A 24,251-nucleotide genomic window follows, 5' to 3' on the forward strand; every position below is an offset into this window, starting at 1 on the left:
AGCCAGTTGTCTTGGTACATGTTGGTACCAATGATGTAGATAGAACAAGAGAGGAGGTCCTGAAGAGAGATTTCTGGGAGTTAGGAAGGAAGCTGAGAAGCAGGACCTCCAGGGTAGTAATCTTGGGATTGCTACCTGTGCCACGTGCTAGCGAGGGCAAGAATAGTAGGATCAGGCAGATGAATGTGTGGCTGAGGGACGGGTGCAGGGGGCAGGGCTTCAGATTCTTGGATAATTGGGATCTTTCTGGGGGAAGTATGACCTGTTCAAAATGGAGAGGTTACACCTGAACCCGAAGGGGACCAATATCCTGGCAGGAAGGTTCAATAGAGCTGTTAGGGAGGGTTTAAACTAATTTAGCAGTGGGATGGGAACCAGAATGATAGTGGAGGAAGGGGAAAACAGAAATAAATCTAAGATAGTGAGCAATAAAGATGTCAGGAAAGACAGGCAGGTGATGGGGCAAATTTGTAGCCATTGGGATGAGTTGCAGTGCAATAAAGTTGCAGTGCAATCAAAGTGAAAGGTATCAAATACTGGTCTTAAGGTGTTGTACTTAAATGCACGCAACATAAGGAATAAGGAGGATGATCTTGTCGTACAGCTACAGATTGGCAGGTATGATATTGTGGCCATCACTGAGACCTGGCTAAAGGATGCATGTCTCTGGGAGCTGAACGTCCAAAGATACATGGTGTATCGGAAGGATAGGAAGGTAGGCAGAGTGGGAGGCATGGCTTTATTGGTAAGAAATGATATTAAATCATTCAAAAGAGGTGATATAGGATCAGAAGGTGCAGAATCTTTATGGGTTGAGCTAAGAAATTGCAGGGGTAAAAGGACCCTGATGGCAGTTATTTATAGGCCTCCAAACAGCTGCAGTGATGTGGACTACAAATTACAACAGGAAATAGAAAAGGCTTGTCAGAAGGGCAGTGTGATGTTAAATGTTGGGGATTTTAACATGCGAGTGGATTGGGAAAATCAGGTCGGCACTGGATCTCAAGAGAGAGAAGTTGTAGAATGTCTGCGAGATGGCTTTTAAGAACAGGTTGTTGTTGAGCCCACTAGGGGATCGGCTGTACTGGATTCAGCATTGTGTAATGAACCAGAGGTGATTAGAGAGATTGAGGTGAAGGAACCCTTAGGAGACAGTGGTCATAACATAATTGAGTTCACTGTGAAATTTGAAAAAGAGAAGCCGAAACCTGATGTGTCGGTATTTCAATGGAGTGAAAGAAATTACAGTGGCATGAGGGAGGAACTGGCCAAAGTTGACTGGAAAGAGACATTGGCGGGAGGGACGACACAGCAGCAGTGGCTGGAGTTTATGCAGGAAGTGAGGAAGGTGCAAGACAGGTATATTCCAAAAAAGAAGAAATTCTCGAATGGAAAAAGGATGCGACTGTCATTGACTAGAGAAGTCAAAGTCAAAGTTAAAGCAAAGGACATACAAGGAAGCAAAAATTAGACCATAAGACCATAAGACAAAGGAGCAGAAGTCGGCCATTTGGCCCATCGAGTCTGCCCTGCCATTTTATCATGAGCTGATCCATTCTCCCATTTAGTCCCACTCCCCTGCCTTCTCACCATAACCTTTGATGCCCTGGCTACTCAGATACCTATCAATCTCTGCCATAAATACACCCAATGACTTGGCCTCCACTGCTGCCCGTGGCAACAAATTCCATAGATTCACTACCCTCTGGCTAAAAAAATTTCATCTCATTTCTGTTCTGAATGGGCGCCCTTCAATCCTTAAGTCATGCCCTCTCGTACTAGACACCCCCATCATGGGAAACAACTTTGCCACATCCACTCTGTCCATGCCTTTCAACATTCGAAATGTTTCTATGAGGTCTCCCCTCATTCTTCTAAACTCCAAGGAATACAGTCCAAGAGCGGACAAATGTTCCTCATATGTTAACCCTCTCATTCTCGGAATCTTTCTAGTGAATCTTCTCTGTACCCTCTCCAACGTCAGCACATCCTTTCTTAAATAAGGAGACCAAAACTGCCCACAGTACTCCAAGTGAGGTCTCACCAGCGCCTTATAGAGCCTCAACATCACATCCTGCTCCTATACTCTATTCATCTAGAAGTGAATGCCAACATTGCATTCGCCTTCTTCACTACTGACTCAACCTGAAGGTTAATCTTAAGGGTATCCTGTACGAGGACTCCCAAGTTCTGTTGCATCTCAGAACTTTGAATTCTTTCCCCATTTAAATAATAGTCTGCCCATTTATTTTTTCTGCCAAAGTACATAACCATACACTTTCCAACATTGTATTTCATTTGCCACTTCTTTGCCACTAGACTCTCCACGATGGGGGAGTCTAGTTCGAGAGGGCATGACTTAAGGATTAAAGGGCGCCCATTCAGAACAGAAATGCAAAGAAACTTTTTTAGCCAGAGGGTGGTGAATCTATGGAATTTGTTGCCACGGGCAGCAGTGGAGGCCAAGTCATTGGGTGTATTTATGGCAGAGATTGAGAGGTTTCTGAGTAGCCAGGGCATCAAAGGTTATGGTGAGAAGGCGGGGCAGTGGGACTAAATGGGAGAATGGATCAGCTCATGATAAAATGGTGGAGCAGACTCGATGGGCCGAATGGCTGACTTCTGCTCCTTTGTCTTATGGACTTATATACAAACAGAGTCAAACAGAAACAGCTCCAACATTTCCCTAATCATATAGGAGGGAGGAGAAGATGGCGGCGTGACACAGCGCGCGCGGCCTCTCCGGTGAAATGATATCGTATTTGTTAAATAGGGGCCATGCACAATCCTGATTTGATAGAGATGAACGTAAGAAGCACGGAGGAACATCTGGAGAAACTTCTGAAATGCCCAGTTCGCTGCTGCTGCTACTGTGCGATCGAGAATCTCCGGAGGGAAGGCCCCAAATCTTTGGCTTTGCCTGTCGCTGGCGGCCGGGGTTGGGGTCGAAGCGCTCGGCAGAGATGCTGCTCGGTGCTCGGCGTCGGAGGGCTGGTTGGAGGCTCGAAATTTTCAGATGGACTGAGAGTCGGACTGTGGTCAAGTGCTTCCAGGATGCTGCATCGTCAAGTTTGTGGAAGCTCATGGCAGGGAGAGTTTTCTTCCTTCTACCGTCTGCGTGAAATGTTGGGACTTTCGAGAGACTTTGAGACTTTTTTTTTACAATACTCATGGTCTGTTCTTTATCAAATTATGGTATTGCTTGCACTGTTGTAACTATATGTTATAATTATGTGGTTTTTGTCAGTGTTTCAGTCTTGGTCTGTCTTGTGTTTCTGTGATATCACACTGCAGGAACATTGTATCATTTCTTAATGCATGCATTACTAAATGACAATAAAAAAGGACTGAGTGTCCTCATAATCTAATCTAATATAGGCTTTTAAGTGCTGTAACTTCACACTAATATTTGAAGTCAATATTTTCCTCATATGGGGCCAACTTTATTTGAAGCAGAGTTTTAAAATTAGTGATTAAAAAATGTAACCAGGATTTAGGGTAATATTTATGGAGTTAACATTATTCATCTGTATGTTTTAGATTCAATAGAACCTACACAGAGTCACATTGATGTTACTTCAATTAATTAGAATTGCAATATTTGTCAAATAATTCCACACATCATGAAATTTTTTTTTACTTGATAGGTTATTTTCATGGTGCAATAACACTGAAAATCCGGATAGATTATTGATTATTTGCCAACACAAGCAACATTTGTGATATTTGTGTTTTTTTTTTGCCTGCATAGAATAATTGCTTCTCAGTGGGAATCATTTGCCATATGACTGAACAAGTAGTGAGCCAACTGTCAGGTATCAGTCTCCACAATTCTTGAAAAAAGCACTTCTTTATAGACATAAGTGAATTATACTTTCACTGTTTGCATCACCCCCGTTATGAAATATCCACCAAACAAACATCACAGTACTCAAGAAACTACGTATTTTAGGACAGATGAATAAATATTTTGCCTATTTGGATGTCGATCATTACTTTAACAGATGCAATAATCTGAGCAATTATTAATTGGTTAATGAGCTCAAATCTTGATAGAATGACAACCTGAGAATGTGTTGAGATCTAGCCACATAAAGTACAAAGGTGATGATGTCAAGCCCAAACCTTTACAAATCAATAACTAAGCTGTGGCTCGAGGACTTCGGCCAGTTCTAGATATCACACATTGGAAGGGATATCAATGCCATGAAGAATGTGCAGGTGAGATTAGCTAGAGATGAATTGGGCTGTGCCCACTTTGGCAAAGAAAGTTAACTAATAGCGTTGTCAGAGTAAGCAAGATGAAACTTTTTCTTGTGGAGAAAAGATCAGAAAAACTTCTGTTACAAAGTGAGTTGCTATGATCTGCAGCAGATTGCCAGGAAAGATGTTAACAGCAGATTTAATAGTAACTGCAAAAAAAAAGAATCAGACAAATAATTGAAGAGAAAACATTTTGCGGGCATATGATATGATCAAGGGATTTGTAACAGGAATGATGGGTAGAATGGCATCCCTCTGTACTGTGCCATCCAAAAACGTTACAAAATCACTTCAGTTACAAATAGCAATTTTTACAATCTGTTCTAATTGGCAGACATTATAATATTTGGGTCTGCACTTGCAGCCAATGAACATCAGAAGAATCACAGGAGCAGTATGTAGGATGTGATTATAGCCATTTTGTGCTAATAGAGGCTAAGAGCAAGGCATGAAAAAACATTCAATCATAATGAAGGCCTTGTCTTCACAAAAACCATAGAAAACATTTTTATAAACACCATACTGCTTTACATCAACCAATAGCAAGTTGACAGCCATGAATGCATGTATCTTTTTCCTTGATGTTCCCCTTGGTGATGTCTAATGTCACACATATGGTGGCTGCCTCCAGCAGTTGGGCCTGCTGAGTGCAGGTTTATATCATGTGAAATATCAAGGAAAAGAAAGCAGGCTGCAACACACTGAGCTCCTGTGTGCCATTACCTTTTGTCACAGAGTTTCTTGCCCATCTTTACTAATTTAAATAAACCAGCCAGGTTGTATTAGTTACAGTTCTGAGGCATGCAGTGATTCCCCTAGTCAGAGCCTTGCTTAATAAATCACTGAGAATACTGAGAGCCAGGAAATATTCAAAGTGGTAATGGATTCAATGTAGAAGTTTCATTTCCAAACACTGCTAATTATTACATGCTGTCCATTGCATTTAACAGCAGTGTTAAATACTTGAGGGAGGATGACATTTACTGTTTCTTCTTTTGAATATTCACTTTGAATGCAAAGACCTCTCAATTACTTATCCCTAATGATATGCTGGATGATAATTTTGATCTTTGATTCTTTCTCGCTATAGCAGAAAAAATCAGTGTAAATGCAAATTCTGCTATAATCCAGTAACAGGGACTGAGTTGAAGCAAAAATCCAACTGCTGCCTCTGCAGAATCAAATGGATATTAACATAAGACTATCAGAAATAGGAATATTTTGGCCATTCAGTCCATCAAATCTGCTTTATCATTCAACAAGATTATCGTTGATCTCTCACCTCAACATCATTTTCCTGGTTTCTCCCCATATCACTTGATTACTTTATTATCCTAAAATCCGTCAGTTCCTGAAGTGAATGCAATCAATACTGAATCTCTTGAAGCGCCCCGGGTCGAGAACTTTAAAGGTCCTCGAGTGAAAAAAATTCTCACTTCTTTTCTAAATAGCTCACCCGTCATTTTGGAGCTGTGGTCCATAACTGCACACTCCTTAGCCAGAAAATAAATCCTCCCAGAATCTATCGTATCAAGCCCTTTCAGACTTATGTATGTTTCAAGGAGGTCACCACCCATTCTTCGAAACTCCAGAGAATAGAGTGTTGGCAAAGGGGCAAGGATCAGGACTCAGGTAGCTTATTTCCTTCAGTCAGTTAATAGTGTTGAACAGATATTTCTGTTAAATACGTCAATTATCAAGTACCTCCAAATGTCAAAAACATTTTAAGATTTCTGATGCATGAACCTATTATTGGTAGGAACTGTGAAGAGCTTAAACATCAGATGACTGAAAGTAAATTAAGAAAAATGGAAAAGAGGAGTTTGCTGGCACAGAAATATAACTATTGAGGTGAAAAATAATTAGCCTCAAGAGATGATTGGATGTTAGACATGAAGAGGGTCTAATACATCCAAATCTATTTAATTGCTTCTTTCTCATATTTTTTGTGAAGCTGAGGATGTGCAGGATGTTTGTAGTGTATATTGTAAATGTGCTTCATATTTATTTCTTGTTACATTTTATACAAGAAGTCATTATTATAAGACATACACTTTATGAATAGCTGCTCCAGAGCTGTGCAATCCTCCAACAGATCTAGCAGCAAAAGTACCAATGTAAGCTGTAAGCTGACATAAGACAGAAAGGAAACATTCAGCACACTTAACTTGTCAGTGGTGCTGAAAATAACCATCACCTTCTTTTCTCTCCCTCGGGTTCAGGGCAGAGATATGACTTCATTAACTCTCTGACCCATCTCCATCCAATAGGAACTGCCATTGCTTATTAATGCAACATTGTCTTCTACTCCTAAATCTTCAGTGAAATAAAAGCTTCCAAATCACTCCAATGACTGGTGCATTCCTCATTCACCTGCTTGAACATTAACAGAATAGATATATGAAAAAATAATAAGCTTTTCAGAAACACTTTAATAAATAACTTTAGATGCCTCCTGAAAAAAAACAGAATTCCACAATCCGGCAGAAAGATTCTTAGGAAAGCAAAGTTTCTGATGGGAAGTGTACTTTCATTATTTGGAAGGAAATGCTAACAATACAGACATGCTGGAGAGAAAGATAAAGCTTCTTCGCTAGGTCCAAGGAAGGAAATATTAACCATACAGACATGTTGGAAAGAAAAATATAGCTTCTTCTTTAGTTCCTGGACAGAGCTTCCAACCTACAAAGACTGTATAAATTTTCCCATTGTGGTGACAGTGAAAGCTTCTGAAATGCAATTAGGACTGCAATTCTTCAGACAGCTGGCCAGAAGAACTAGATCAAAGCAGTGGTGTAAATTAATGAGAATAAACGCAAAGAGAGGTACTCTGTAAATTTCCAGAAGGATGCTCAGGGTTTTAAAATTCAGGTATGTCAATTTGAAATTAAGGCTCCCAGAGGATATCTTTTTTATGCCCTTTTACTCATTAAATGCAAAATTTCCCAAACCTAATTGGGAAATTCCTTCCATTCACACACCAGTTTGAAATACAGGAGGCTGTCATGAGCAGCAACCACACCATTCATTCTGCACCCAATTAGCTACCTCATCAGGCAGATGAAATCGCCTCTCATTTAATTTAGTTGTATTTGATAAAGTAACCAGTAGTGGAATGGGGACTTTTTTTAAAATATCATCAGCAGTTATGATCAAGAATTATCAAAAAATATTCAGAAGTAACCCTCTATAAAGATTTGGATATATATGTTGGATATCTGGTCACTAGACAGAAAATTTTGTGTTGAATCTGTCAGACGGTGATGCTTGAAATTTTCAAGAGGTATCCAGTAATTCCAGTGTCAGCCATCAATGTCATGTAGGAAATGTCGGAATATATTAGCATGTACTATATAGGGAAAGGGAAGTGGGGGGAAAAATGAACTCAGAAACAAAACTCTGCTCATGCTGGAAATCTGAAATAAAGACAGGAAAAATTGGAACCAATTATTAGGTCAGATATATAGAAAAAATGTTAACATTTCAGGTCAATGACATTTCATTAGAACTGGAGAAGTTAAACAGGTCTTAAGGTGCAGGGAAAAATTCAAGAGTCAAATTGGTTTAATGTCATTTCTGTTGTGTCTGTGCACAACTACATATCAATTAAATAAAAGCACACACATGGGAGATGGATTTAACTGGTGCATTCACATTGCAATGAGAAAGAGAGAGAGAGCAATGCGCATGTGTAGACAACTGATCAATAGGTAGTGCTAAGGGGGGGAGGGGGTGTCATTGCTCAAAAAGAAATTGATGCATGCATTAGACTTCCTCCCCCTTTAGATTAATGCACTATAAAACATTCAATTTCCCTTTCAGGTCACAGATCTGTCAGTGGGTGAGCATCTGGGGGACGGTGACCACCGCTCCCTGGCATTTAGCATTATCATGGAAAAGGATAGAATCAGAGAGGACAGGAACATTTTTAATTGGGGAAAGGCAAATTATGAGGCTATAAGGCTAGAACTTGCGGGTGTGAATCGGGATGATGGTTTTGCAGGGATACGTACTATGGACATGTGGTCGATGTTTAGAGATCTCTTGCAGGATGTTAGGGATAAATTTGTACCGGTCAGGAAGATAAAGAATGGTAGGGTGAAGGAACCATGGATGACAAGTGAGGTGGAAAATCTAGTCAGGTGGAAGAAGGCAGCATACAGTAGACAATAAACGATAGACAATAGGTGCAGGAATAGGCCATTCAGCCCTTTGAGCCAGCATCACCATTCACTGTGATCATGGCTGATCATCCACAATCAGTACCCTTTTCCTGCCTTCTCTCCATATCCCTTCACTCTGCTATCTTTAAGAGCTCTATGTAACTTTTTTTTGAAAGAATCCAGAGGTTTAGGAAGCAGGGATCAGATGGGTCTATTGAAGAATATAAGGTAGCAAGAAAGGAGCTTAAGAAGGGGCTGAGAAGAGCAAGAAGGGGGCATGAGAAGGCCTTGGCGAGTAGGGTAAAGGAAAACCCCAAGGCATTCTTCAATTAAGTTAAGAACAAAAGGACAACAGGAGTGAAGGTAGGATCGATTAGAGATAAAGGTGGGAAGATGTGCCTGGAGGCTGTGGAAGTGAGCGAGGTCCTCAATGAATACTTCTCTTTGATATTCACCAATGAGAGGGAACTTGATGATGGTGAGGACAATATGAGTGAGGTTGATGTTCTGGAGCATATAGATATTAAGGGAGAGGAGGTGTTGGAGTTGTTAAAATACATGAGGAAGGCTAAGTCTCCGGGGCCTGATGGAATAGCCCCCATGCTGCTCCACGAGGCGAGGGAAGAGATTGCTGAGCCTCTGGCTAGGATCTTTATGTTCTTGTTGTCCATGGGAATGGTACCAGAGGATTGGAGGAAGGCGAATGTTATTCTCTTGTTCAAAAAAGGTAGTAGGGATAGTCCGGGTAATTATAGACCAGTGAGCCTTACGTCTGTGGTGGGAAAGCTGTTGGAAAAGATTGTTAGAGATAGGATCTATGGGTATTTAGAGAATCATGGTCTGATCAGGGACAGTCAGCATGGCTTTATGAAGGGTAGATTGTGTCTAACAAGCCTGATAGAGCTCTTTGAGGAGGTGACCAGGCATATAGATGAGGGTACTGTAGTGGATATGACCTACATGGATTTTCATAAGGCATTTGACAAGGTTCCAAATGGCAGGCTTATTCAGAAAGTCAGAAGGCATGGGATCCAGGGAAGTATGGCCAGGTGGATTCAGAATTGGCTTGCCTGCAGAAGGCAGAGGGTCATGGTGGAGGGAGTACATTCAGATTGGAGGGTTGTGGCTAGTGGTGTCCCACAAGGATTGGTTTTAGGACATCTAACACTCGTGATTTTAATTAATGATCTGGATGTCGGGGTAGAAGGGTAGGTTGGCAAGTTTGCAGATGACACAAAGGTTGGTGGTGTTGTAGATAGTGTAGAGGTTTGTCGAAGATTGCAGAGAGACATTGATAAGTTGCAGAAGTGGGCTGAGAAGTGGCAGATGGAGTTCAACCCGGAGAAATGTGAGGTGGTACACTTTGGAAGAACAAACTCCAAGGCAGGATACTTGGTAGTGTGGAGGAGCAGAGGGATCTGGGGGGTACATGTCCACAGATCCCTGAAAATTGCCTCACAGATAGATAGGGTAGTTAAGAAAGCTTATGGGGTGTTCGCTTTCATAAGTCGAGGGATAGTTTTTAAGAGTCGCGAGGTAAAGGTGCAGCTCTATAAAACTCTGGTTAGGCCACACTTGGAGTACTGTGTCCAGTTCTGGTCACCTCACTATAGGAAGAATGTGGAAGCATTGGAAAGGGTACAGAGGAGATTTACCAGATGCTGCCTGGTTTAGAGAGTATGTATTATGATCAGAGATTAAGGGAGCTAAGGGTTTACTCTTTGGAGAGAGGGAGGATGAGAGGAGACATGATAGAGGTATACAAGATATTAATTGGAATTGATAGAGTGGATAGCCTGTGCCTCTTCCCCAGGGCACCACTGCTTAATACAAGAGGACATGACTTTAAGGTAAGGGGTGGGAAGTTCAAGGGGGATATTAGAGGAAGGTTTTTTACTCAGCGAGTGGTTGGTGCGTGGAATACACTGTCTGAGTCAGTGGTGGAGGCAGATACACTCGTGAAATTTAAGGGACTACTAGACAGGTATATGGAGGAATTTGAGGTGGGGGGTTATATGGGAGGCAGGGTTTGAGGGTTGGCATAATATTGTGGACCGAAGGGTCTGTACTGTGCTGTACTATTCTATGTTCTGTATTCTATAACTCATATTCCAAATAAACATGCTTTCACAATCACAGACCATAGTACCGTCACAGTTCTAAAGATTCAGTCTTTTGGGTGGTGCTCTTTTTTTTCAGGATAATGCCTCTCGACCTGTAGAGTAGCATCAGTTTGGTGGGTGCCTTGTTAACGATAATTTTCTCGTCCCGTGTCTAGACCTGTGGAAGTGTCATCAGGTTTGGTAGGTGACTTGACTTAGACAACGTTTTCGGTTTCCGGTGTCACGTTGCCGTCAGTGACATCATCACTGAGAGGTAAGTCCTGTGGCTGTAATGTGTCCATCTTGTTGGATGCAGTTGACTCAGGTGTATTCGTCATTTGAGCATCCAGTATCTGGTCCACATGATATCTCAATGTGTGATCTCCAACATCCACTGTGTATATCTGTGGTCCAGCTCTTGTAGCTATGCTACCAGGTGTTCATTTGTCTTCTCAATAATCATACGCTAGGACCTCCTGTCCAATCTCAAAGCTCCTTACTGCTTCACTTGGCAACTGGCTGAACTGTTTATTCTGTGGTTCCCTCTGGAGGTCTGGTTTCAGGAGGTCTATGCAAAATCCCAGATTCCTGCTCATTAACAGCATTGCGGGTGTTTGATTTGTTGTACATGAACAGAATTCTGATACACGAAAGGATGTTGTCCACCTGGTGCTGTAGAAAAATATCCTCCTTGTCCATCACTTTAATGGATTTCTTGAAGGTTGGATAAACCTTTCAGTGAACCCAGTTGTTGCTGGGTGATGAACATAGAACATAGAATAGTACAGCACAGTACAGGCCCTTTGGCCCACAGTGCTGTGCTGACCCTCAAACCCTGCCTCCCATATAAGCCCCCACCTTAAATTCCTCCATATACCTGTCTAGTAGTCTCTTAAACTTCATGAGTGTATCTGCCTCCACCACTGACTCAGGCAGTGCATTCCACGCACCAACCACTCTCTGAGTAAAAAACCTTCCTCTAATATCCCCCTTGAACTTCCCACCCCTTACCTTAAAGCCATGTCCTCTTGTATTGAGCAGTGGTGCTCTGGGAAAGAGGTGCTGGCTATCCACTCTATCTATTCCTCTTATTATCTTGTACACGTCTATCATGTCTCCTTTCATCCTCCTTCTCTTCAAAGAGTAAAGCCCTAGCTCCCTTAATGAGGAGTTGACTTGCAACGTCTGATTCCATTTTGCTTCCTGAATAATCTGAATTCTTCTGAAGTGTATTGTGGTCCGTTGTCACTCACAATTTGTTCTGGTAAGCTATTTCTGGTGAAGGTAGTCCCAAAGTGGAAACAGTCCTTGCTGAAGCATTGACTTCATTGGTATAACTTCTGGTGACTTTGAATGAGCACCCACAGCAATCAGGAACATGGGAGTCCATGAATGGCCTAGCAAAGTCAATATGTACTCTTTGTCATGGTTGTACCAGAGCCTGTGAGGGTGCATTTTGGACTTCTTGGCAACCTGAAAAGCTTTTGGCCAAGTCTTCAATCTGTTTATCTAGTCCCTTCTCAAACACCTTCTCATTAGCATTAAGCTTCTGTGGCAGCCTCTGGTTAGTACTGCTGTTTGGGCTGCCATTGCCTGTTGATGCAACACTGAGAACCTTGATTGAGTGCAACTCTAGATGGATTTTTCTCAACCATCCACTTTTCAATACATAAAGCTCTAGCTGCAGTGTTTGGCCTTCATATAACACCTTTACTTTCAGTTTGCCTTTGGGAAACACTTTTTTCCCTGTGTAAGTTTTCAGCATCATTGAGGTCTTCTATAGTGGTATCTTAGAAAACATTCCATTGTAGTCAGCCTCTGGAATTATGGGCAAAGCTAACCTTGTATCCAGCTCCATTTTCAGTTCTACACCTGACACATCTATTGTGATCCAGATGATTTTGTGATCTACTTCAGTTATACTTTGCAGTTCTAGGTATGACAGTTCACCTTTGTCAGACTCTGTGTTGTCAGATTCCGGTTTACATTTGGTAACTTTATGCATTTCTTAGTTTTGTGTTTGAGGCTTTTTACTTGGTTGTGGTTTTTGCATACATATACACACTCTCAGTATATGACCTTGTCTGCAGACCTTTTCTTTGAAACAACAGTCATTTGCATCATGGGAAGAGTCGCCACATTGATACTTTCTTTGGCTTTTTGCACCATTCAGGGACAGTTTGTGCATTTCCAATTCTAACCTCTTTTTTTTTGTAGTTCTGTTGCATTATTTGTTGCAGTCTCTAACAATACTGCAATAGGTCTCTTTTGGACAACAGCCTCTTTTGAGTGCTTTGACTAGGGATGCCGCATCATTTTGGGAGATTTTAACCAGGCCAGTCCGAAAAAATCACTAAGGAATTACCATCAGCAGATCATTTGCAATACTAGAGGAAACAATACACTGGACCATTGCTACTCCACCATCAAGAAAACCAATAATTGCATTCTACGCCCTCACTTCGGGAAGTCTGATCAACCCGCTGTACTTCTACTCTGAGTACAGGCAGAGACTGAAGACTGCAGTATCAGTAGTGAGGACCAAGAAAGTATGGACAAGGTGAAGCAAAGGAGCGCTTACAGGACTGCTTTGAATCAATGGACTGGACTGCATTCAGGGATTCATCTTCGAATCTGGATGAGTATGCTGCAGTTGTTGCTGACTTCGTTAAAACCTGTATGGATGAGTGTGTGCCTACAGAGACTTACTGTACATTTCCAAACCAGAAGCCGTGGATGAACCAGGAGGTACATTGACTGCTGAAGGCTAGATCTGTGGCATTCAAGTCTGGCGACCCAGGCCTGTACCAGAAATCCAGGTATGATTTGTGGAGGGCTATTTCAAGGGCGAAGAGACAATTTTGAACAAGGTTGGAGGCAACATTGGATGCACGACAACTCTGGCAGGGTTTGCAAGACATTAATTCCTACAAAGTGAAACCCCATAGCATGAATGTGTGATACTTCACTACCAGATGAACTTAACGCCTTCTATACCTGCTTTGAAATGAAGAACACAATTACAGCTGTGAAGATCCCTGCTGCACCTGATGACCCTATGATCGCTGTCTCAGAGGCCGATGTTAGGCTGTCTTTAAAGAGAGTGAACCCTTGCAAGGCAGAAGGTCCCGATGGAGTACCTAGTAAGGCTCTGAAAACCTGTGCCAACCAACTGGCGGGAGTATTCAAGGCCATGTTTAACCTCTCACTGCTATGGGTGGAAGTTCCCACTTGCTTCAAAAAGGCAACAATTATACCAGTGCCTAAGAAGAATAATGTGAGCTGCTTTAATGACTCACATCTACAATGATGAAATGCTTTGAGAGGTTGGTCATGACTAGACTGAATTCTTGCCTCAGCAAGGACCTGGACCCATTGCAATTTGCCTATTGCCACAATAGGTCAACAGCAGATGCAATCTCAATGGCTCTTCACACAGTTTTAGACCACCAGGACAACACAAACACTTATGTCAGGATGCTGTTCATCGCCTACAGCTCAGCATTTAACACCAACATTCCCATAATCCTGATTGAGAAGTTGCAGAACCTGGGCCTCTGTACCTCCCTCTGCAATTGGATCCTCAACTTCCTAACCGGAAGGCTACAATCTGTGTAGATTGGTGATAACATTTCCTCCTTGCTGATGATCAACATTGGCGCACCTCTGGGCTGTGTGCTTAGCCCACTGCTCTACTCTCTCTATACCCATGACTGTGTGGCTAGGCATAGCTCAAATACCATCTATAAATCTGCTGACCATACAGCCATTGTTGGTAGAATCTCAGGTGGTGACGAGAGGGCGTACAGGAGTGAGATATGCCAACTAGTGGAATGGTGCCACAGCAACAACCTGGCACTCAACGATAGTAAGACGAAAGAGCTGATTGTGGACATCAGGAAGGGTAAGATGAAGGAACACATACCAATCCTCGTAGAAGAATCAGAAGTGGAGAGAATGAGCAGTTTCAAGTTCCTGGGTGTCAAGAGCTCTGAGGATCTAACCTGGTCCCAACCTAGCCATGCAGTTTTAAAAAAGGCAAGACAGCAGCTATACTTCATTAGGAGTTTGAAGAGATTTGGTATGTCAACAAATACACTCAAAAACTTCTATAGATGTACTGTGGAGAGCATTCTGACAGGCTGCATCACTGTCTGGTATGGAGGAGCTACTGTCCAGTGTTACGTACCCCATAACTGGTTTGCCAAACCAGCAGAAATGGAACACTCGTTGGAGTCTGTGATTACTAGGAACTAATAAAGTTTTATTAAAGAATTAATTAATACAGTACACTAATCGCAAGGATATAAATGTACCAGGTTAGCAATGATAATACACACATATACACACAAATAGGGTAATAGGAATCAACCAAGCTCTATCGCAGTCTAGGGGTAAAATGATCAGTCTTAAGCGAAGCAGAGTTCAGTTCAGTTTAGTGTAGTTCGAAGTAATTGCTGTTGTTGTACCGTTGGGGAGAGAGAGAGAGAGAGAGATGCAGTTGGTTTTGGGCAGACTTTTTGATGTCTTCTGATCCCACTGTGGTTACCGACTGTGACCCCTCCGTTCCAGATATGAACGTTCTTCCATGCTGAACCTGGCACCCAGGCAAGGGCGGACAAACACCACAGATTCCCACCGATCGTACCTTTACACTCTGTGAGCCTTTGACCAATTCCCGCAAACCGGGCCTCCAAACTCTCACCAACTTGTGGGGGCACACTGCTCTTTCCAGGGTCTCGTGGCGTGTTTCGTGCCTTAGCAAACCTGCTCTTTTTATCCGTCTGCTGGGCTATCACCTGTCCATCAAACTTCAGACAGTTCAGATTCAAAGCAAACGGTCTGTCAATGTCGGAATTGTGTTTCGTTCTCATTAATTTCTCTCTTCTCTCTTATTAGCATTTTGAATGTTTCTCCATTGTCTTCCGTTATCTCCCTCATTAGCATCATCCATCCAGTAGCTCTGCTTGGCATCACACATGACATCCCCAACCTTAAAAGAATTTTTACCGGGGTAAAAATGATGGGCATGAATGCACATTATAAGATACACACTAATATACAGATAGTCATCAGCTATTCGACTAATACAGAGAAATTTAAGTTTTAACACCTTGACAGACAATCAGCAATCACATTGTCAGTTCCTTTTATATGTTTTATCTTAATATCAAATTCCTGTAATACCAGGCTCCAACTTAATAAGCCTTTGCTTTTATCCTTCATTGTGGCCAAAAACACTAATGGATTGTGATCAGTGTCCATTATCATTGGTTTCCGTGCCGGACAAATATCAACCTCAAAATGTTGTAATGCCAGTATGATTGCCAGTAATTTCTTCTCCACAGTGGAATAATTTCTCTGATGGATATTAAACTTCTTAGAAAAATAAGCCACTGGGTGTTCCATTCCCTCCTTGTCTGTCTGCAACAGCACCGCCCTGCCGCTTCGTCGCTAGCATCTGTTGCTAGGAAGAAGGGTTTTGAAAAGTCAGGCGCATTCAATACAGGGTGGTGACACAGAATCGCCTTCAGACTCTCGAAGGCTTGTTGACAAAGGTCGTTCCACACAAACTTCTCATTCTTCGGCAAGAGCTTAGTAAGAGGGAGGGTAATATTCGCAAAGTTTTTGCAAAACTTCCGATAGTACCCCACCATCCCCAAGAACCTTCTCAGGGCTGTCTTGTCCATCGGGATAGGAACTTCAGAGATAGCCGGCACCTTAGCCTGCATCGGTGCCAGCTGCCCCTGTCCTACCACATACCCCAGATAAGTGACCTTAGCTTGACCGAACTCATTTTTCGCGAGGTTCACTGTCAGGTTGGCTTCAGACAGCCGTTTAAACAGTTCCTCTACTGCCACAATGTGCTCCTTCCACGTCACTCCAGACCACTAAATCGTCAATATATGCTTCTGTGTTCTCTAACCTTTTTATCACTGAATTAATCATCCTTCGGAAGGTCCCTGGGGTGTTCTTCATGCCAAAAGGTAAAAAATTATATTCGTGTATAACCCGGATGGAGTGACAAATGCTGAGATTTCTCTAGCCCGGTCGGTTAAAGGAACGCACCAGTACCCTTTCAGCAAATCGATCTTTGTGATGTACTTAGCTCTCCCCACTTTATCGATGCAATCGTCTACCCTTGGGATGGGGTAAGCATCAGTTTTTGTGATGGCGTTCACCTTTCTGTAATCTGTACAGAATCGTATGCTCCCATTGAGTTCGGGACAACCACACAGGGAGAAGCCTATTTTGATTTGGATAGCCTAATAATACCTGTGGCTAGCATGTGTTCAATTTCTTTCTCCACTAGCTTGCCCTTCTCCAAGTTCATCCTATAGGGGTGTTGCTTAATAGGCTGATCTGATGTGACAACAACATCATGTACCATCCTCTTGCATTGCCTCGGGACATCCGGACATACATCTGCATGCCGGTTAATTAGTTTTATCAGTGGCTCGCTCTGTTCAGGGGTTAAGTGAGAGACCTTATCAGCAAAGTTGGCCAAAACAATAGAGTTCTCCAATCTGGTCGGCACCATATTTATCTTTTCAAGATGGGTTTTCCCCTTATCATTTGGCAACCCAGCTTCATTTATTTTTGTGATAACACTGACTAGATCTGCTTTCTGATCGTGCTAAGCTTTTAACATATTAATATGCACTAATTGGGTCGGCTTACGTCTGTCCGGCGTTTCAATAACATAATTCAAAGAGTCTATCTTTTTAATCACTTTGTACGGACCATGGAATCTCGTCTGGAGGAGGTTGGTTACCACTGGAAACAGAACTAAGACCCTATCACCCACTTGAAACACTTGTTCGCGGGCACGTCTATCATACCACTGTTTCATTTTAGTTTGGGAGTGTCATAGATTTTCTTTGGCAAGGTCACAGATCCTTTTAAGCCTCTCACGAAGTTTTAAAACATAATCAATCACATTGACTTGTACTGTCGGACTGGACCATTTCTCTTTCAGTAAGGTCAGAGGTCCTCCGGGTCAATGACCGAAGACGAGCTCGAATGGGCTGAACCCCAATGACTCCTGAACTGTGTCCCTTACGGCAAATAACAGAAGGGGCAAGGCATCATCCCTGTCCCTAGCGTTCTCTTGACAGTAAATTTTAATCATGGTCTTTAATGTGGCGTGGAATCGTTCCAACACCCCTTGGGACTCTGGGTGGTATGCGGAGGCCAAAGTCTGCTTTGCTCCCATCTCATCCAACATCCGTCGGAATGTGTGAGATGTGAAGACACTCCCCTGATCTGACTGGATTTCCCTTGGCAGCCCCACCGTAGTGAAAAATTTCACAAGCGCCTTTACCACTGTGGGAGCCTTGACGCTTGCCAGGGGCACAGCCTCCGGAAACCTGGTGGCGGCGCACATCATAGTCATCACGTACTCCCGCCCACTCGCAGTTCTGGGCAGGGGACCGACAAAATACACAATTATTCGGGAAAAAGTTTCCCCGAAAGCGGGTATCGGTCGAAGGGGTACTTTAGGTAGGACCTAATTCGGCTTTCCTACCACCTGACATAAATGACACCGTCTGCAATATTCAATAATATCCTTCCTCATGTTCGGCCAGTAAAACTCTTTCATAATCCTATCGACTGTTTTCCTCACCCCAAAATGCCCACCGAAGGGTATCTTGTGGGCCAGGTTAAGAATTTCATCCCTATAAATTTTCGGCACTACCGCCTGGTGTACCACCCCCCACTCCTCATCTGTGGGCACGGTACTTGGTCTCCACTTCCTCATCAGTACTCCCTCCTTCACATAATAGCCCACTGGTTCCCTTTTTATTTCTGCTTTGGAGTGAGCTGTCTCCGTCAAAACCATCAGCTCCTCGTCTCGTTCCTGTGCCTGTATAAATTCCTTCCTCGCTAATGATAAATCTACCTCAACTCCCTCACTTCCTTCCGCTCCACTATGCTCCTTCTTCTCACTTTCTAACCCCTCCTGGTACAAGGCTGGTAAAAACGTCTCAGCTAAATCTACATTCGCTTCAGCAGTCCTTCTCGACATGCTCCGAGTTACTGCACAAACGGGATAAACCTGTAAGTCCATGGGTGGGTCCTCAGTCCTGGCAGGCTTGCTTGTCAGCTTTACTGCTGGGTACACATCTCCACCTGCAAGGTTGTTACCGAGTAAGACCCCCACGTCTTCCATCGGTAATTCCGGCCTCACCCCTATCGTGACCGGTCCAGAGACCAAGTCACTTTTTAGGTGTATCTGGTGCGAAGGTACTGCTTCAGTCCCTTTCCCAATGCCTTTTGTCACACTGACCTCCCCAGTCTCGGTCTCCACACTAAAGTCTAACACCCTCCTTAAGATCAATGACTGACAAGCCCCAGTGTCTCTCCAGATCCGTACTGAAACTGGGGTTGACTCCTCCTTCACCGACACTAATCCAGCCGAAATAAACTTCTCGCGCCCTTCCTGAACTCTATCAGACCTCTTCTCCCCTAGCGGTTTGTTTGTCGGCTCAATACAACCAGTCGGAGTCGTCGCTTTTCCTTTCCCTGTCTCCTTCTTTGGGACAAAACATCTGGACGCAATGTGACCAGCTTTCCCACAATTATAGCATACGACCCCAGGAGACTTCCTACCAAACTGCGTCCCGTCTTCCTTATCCTTCTCACTAGTCCCCAGCTTACCTTCTGGCTTTTCCGGCGGACTTTCTCCACCCTCTCGACTACCCTTCTGGTAGTTCTTACTTGGGGTAAACTTTGCTTTGTGTGTTAACGTGTACTCATCTGCTAATTCAGCAGTTGCGGCTAAGGTTTCTGCCTCTTTCTCATCTAGATAGGGTCTCATACCTTCAGGAACACAACCTTTAAATTGCTCAATCAGTATTAGCTGTAGCAGTCTGTCATAATTCCCAGTGACCCCTTTCGAGGCGCACCAACGCTCACAATACGTCTGCATCTCGCGAGCAAACTCTAAATACTTGCAGCCCTACTGCTTCCTCACATTCCAGGACTGTTGCCGGTATGCCTCCGGGACCAACTCATAAATCCTGAGTATAGCCTCTTTCACCACATCATACCTCTGGGCATCTTCTGCTGACAATGCTGAGTAAGCTTGCTGAGCCTTCCCCTTAAGTACGTTCTGAAGCAAAACAGCCCACTTATCCCTCGGCCAGTCCTGACTTGCAGCGACTTTTTCAAAATGTAGAAAGTACCGATCAACATCGGCCTCCTCAAATGCGGGAACCAACCTAACCTCCTGGGTCGCCCTGAACCCTCCACCTTGGTTCGGCATTTGGCCCCTCTCTAGCGCCATCCTTAACTTCTCCAGTTCAAACTCCCTTTCCTTCTCTCTCTCTTCCTGTTCTAACTGCTTTACTCTCTCTTCCCATTCTAACTGCTTTACTCTCTCTTCCTGTTCTAACTGCTTTACTCGGAATTTTTCCATCTGCAGCTGCACTGCCTTTCCACCAGGTTTGCTCATAGACACCATCTCCAGCTCCCCGTGGGGAAACACACCTTTAGATACATAATGCTCAATGATAGCTCTGTGCATCTCCGCTCTCCTCATTGTCAGCTTCCCCTTAAAAAGATTCAACCATTTGGCAACCTTCGCCAATTCTGATTTCCTGGCATCCTCTAATGCCTCCAAGGTTGGTGCCTTTAGAAATTCCTCAATCTCCATTTCTGCTGTTTGCCTTTTTTTCCTTTTGAAGATTTTAACCCAATCAATTTACCCAGTCCCAATTTTGGCGTTCAAAATCCTGGATGAGATCCCCACTTATGTTACGTACCCTGTAACTGGGTTGCCAAACCAGCAGAAATGGAATGCTCATTGAAGTCTGTGATTACTAGGAACTAATAAAGTTACATTAAAGAAATAAATAATACAGTACACTAATCGCAAGGATATAAATGTACCAGGTTAGCAATGATAATATGCACATATACACACAAATAGGGTAATAGGAATCAACCAAGCTCTATCACAGTCTAGGGGTAAAATGATCAGTCTTAAGTGAAGCAGAGTTCAGTTCAGTTTAGTGCAGTTCGAAGTAATCGCTGTTGTTGTACCGTTGGAGAGAGAGAAAGAGAGAGAGTGAGAGGTGCAGTTGGTTTCAGGCAGACTTTTGGATGTCTTCTGATCCAGCTGTGGTCACCGACTGTGACCTCTCCGTTCTAGATATGAACGTTCTTCCATGCTGAACCCGGCACCCAGGCAAGGGCGGACACACACCACAGATTCCCACCGATCGTACCTTTACACTCTGTGAGCCTTTGACCAATTCCCGCGAACCGGGCCTCCAAACTTCCACCAACTTGTGGGGGCACACTGCTCTTTCCAGGGTCTCGTGGCGTGTGTCGTGCCTTAGCAAATCTGCTCTTTTTGTCCCCCTGCTGGGGTATCACCTGTCCATCAAACTTCAAACAGTTCAGGTTCAAAGCAAGCGGTCTGTCAATATCTGAATTGTGTTTCTTTCTCGTTAATCTCTCTCTTCTCTCTTATTAGCATTTTGAATGTTTCTCCATTGTCTTCCATTATCTCTCTCATTAGCATCATCCGTCCGGTAGCTCTGCTTGGTATCACACATGACAACAGAATGGAAAGAAGCTGCAGAGGGCTGTAAATTTAGTTGGCTCCATCTTGGGTACTAGCTTACAAAGTACCCAGGACAACTTCAAGAAGCGGTGTCTCAGAAAGGCAGCGTCCATTATTAAGGACCTCAAGCACCTAGGGCATGCCCTTTTCTCACTGTTACCATCAGGTAGGAGGTACAGAAGCCTGAAGGCACACACTCAGCGATTCAGGAACAGTTTCTTCCCCTATGCCATCCGATTCCTAAATGGACATTGAACTCTTGGACACTACCTCAGTTTTTTAATATATAGTATTTCTGTTTTTGTATGATTTTTAATCGATTCAATATACGTATATGTATACTGTAATTGATTTACGTATTTATTTATTTTTATTATTATAGTTTGTGTTTTTTTTCTTCTATATTATGTATTGCATTGAACTGCTGCTGCTCAGTTGACAAATTTCATGTCACATGCCGGTGATAATAAGCCTGATTCTGATTCTGATCCGAGCCTGTCCATCTGTAATGCAGCAGAAACTCCATCACTGAAGTCACAGCACTGGGAAAGTTTGTGTAGCTCTGCAATGTATTCAGAAAGGCTTTCATCATTTGACTGGTTCCTTTTGTAAAATCTAAATCTCTCATCTACTTCCAGTGTTTTAGGGCTCAAGTGATTTTGTAAAATTTTAGCAATTTCATTGAACTTCTTGCTTGCTGGCTTTTCAGGGACTACAAAGCTGCATAAGAGATTGTATGTCCTTGCACTCGTTAAGCCAAGAAATGTAAGGGATTTCTTTTGCTCCTCACATTGTTTACATTACAATACAGTTCAACCTTTTCAATGTATGACTCCCAGCCTTCATTAGCACTATGAAATTTGTCAACTTTCCCCAACTGAAGCCATCACCATGTTATTTTCACTTTAAATTCAACGCATCTTTCACTGTTACTCATGGGTCCTTCGGCATTCTCGTGCTGTTTAACTCTCGCTACTTTGTCCCATAGCGGTCGGTGCAGTTCGTGATATTTCCTGACGTTCAGGTTCATACTTGTCGTCAATTTGTTGTGTTTGCATACAACTACATATATATTAAATAAAAGCACACACATGGGTGATGGCTTTAAGGGGTGTATACACAAGAGAGAGGGAATAGAAAGACAACTGATCCATACATTACAGTTACCAGTACACAAATGTAAAGAAGAATGCAGTAATTCTTACTCCGGTTCCAATGCAGCACAAAAAAAGCATAAAAGATAGAGAACAAAATAATAATAAAAAGACACAAGAAATATAAATGCATAAGAGAGCTTATACACATTGATTGATCGTATGTAATTAAAGTGATGCTGTGGCTGTACATGAGATGACAGAGCAAATAACAAAATAGTGGTGGAGTTAGTGAGTGGAGATGCCGATCAGCCTTACTGCTTGGGGAAAGTCACTGATTGTGCGTCTAGTGATCCTGGTGTGGATGCTATGTAGCCTCCTCTCTGATGACAGTGGGACAAACTGTCCATGAGCAGGGTGGATGAGAGCCTTTGTGATGTTGCTGGCCCATTTCCGGCACCTTCCTGTATAAATATTCTTGATGGTGGGTAGGCTGGTGATGGTGATGCATTGGACAGTTTTGACCTTGCCTTGTTGTGCCTTCCTGCCTGCCGCCATGGAATTTCCGTACTAAGAAGCAATGCACTTGTCGGGATGCTCTCTGCTTCACTTCTGTAGAATGACATGAGTATAGATGTACAAAGACCAGCTCTCTTCAGCTCCTTCAGAATGTAGAGGCATTGGTGAAATTGTATGTGAATTGAATTTATTACTTACATCATATACACGAAGAGTAAAAATCTTTACCTTACGTCTCCATTCGTATGTGCAATGTGCAATTATAGTAATTTATAATAAAAATTATGTACAACAGTATGGTCAATATAACATAAATAAAATTGTGTCAGCATGAATTAGCAGTCTGATAACCTGCTGGACGAAGCTGTCCCGGAGCCTGTTGGTCTTGGGTTTCATGCTGTGGTACCGTTTCCCAGATAGTAGCAGCTGAAACAGTTGATGGTTGGAGTGATTCAGGTCCCCAATGATCCTTCGGGCCATTTTTACACACTTATCTTTGTAAATGACCTGAATAGTGGGAAGTTCACTTCTACAGATGCACTGGGCTGTCCGCACCACTCTCTGCAGAGTCCTCCGATTGAGGGAAGTACAGTTCTCATACCAGGCAGTGACACAGCCAGTCAGGATGCTCTCAATTTTGCCCCTGTAGAAAGTTCTTAGAATTTGGGGAACCATACCAAACTTCTTCAACCGTCTGAGGTGCAAAAGGGGCTGTTGTGCCTTTTTCACCACACAGCTGTTATGTACAGACCATGTGATATCCTCAGTGATGTTAATGCCGAGGAACTTAAAGCTGTTCACCCTCTCAACTCCAGATCCATTGATGTCAATAGGGGTGAGCCTGTCTCCATTCCTCCTGTAGCCCACAACTAACTCCTTTGTTTTGCGATGTTGAGGAAGAGGTTGTTTTCTTGACATCACTATTTCAGGGTGATAAACTTCCTTTTTGTAGGCTGCCTCATTATTATTTGAGATTAGGCCACTCAGTGTAATGTCATCAGCAAATTTAATTAGCAGATTAGAGCCGTGGGGGCGACACAGTCATGCTATTGCATCATCTGTCGTTCAGTTGTGTTGGTAGGTAAATTGTAGGGGATGTGCACTCCCGGGAGTTTAAAGCTGCTTGCATTTTCTATTGCTGTGCTGCCAATGTAGAGAGGTAGGGGGATGTGAGTGGTGCGAGTCTCCTGAAGTCCGTAACCATCTCCTTTGTCTTGTTGACATGAAGGAGGAGGTTATTTGCCTGGCACCAGGCCTCAAGCTCTTCTATCTCCTCTCTGTAGACCATCTCATCGTTGTTGGTGATGAGAACCAGCACTGTCATGTCATTGATGAACTTGACAATGTGATTGCTCAGACGTTTGGCCGTGCAGCTATGTGTGAGCAGAGTGTACAGCAATGGGTCAACACACAGCCCTGGGGGGCACCAATGTTGAGGATGATGGGGAGGGAGGAGCTGTGGTGCATGCTGTCTGAGGTTTGTAGGTAGGAAATCCAATACCAGTACAGTGCAGTGGTGTATTTAGACTGAGGAGTA

Source organism: Mobula birostris, chromosome 12 (assembly GCF_030028105.1).
Source record: "Mobula birostris isolate sMobBir1 chromosome 12, sMobBir1.hap1, whole genome shotgun sequence".
Taxonomy (NCBI): Eukaryota; Metazoa; Chordata; class Chondrichthyes; order Myliobatiformes; family Myliobatidae; genus Mobula; species Mobula birostris.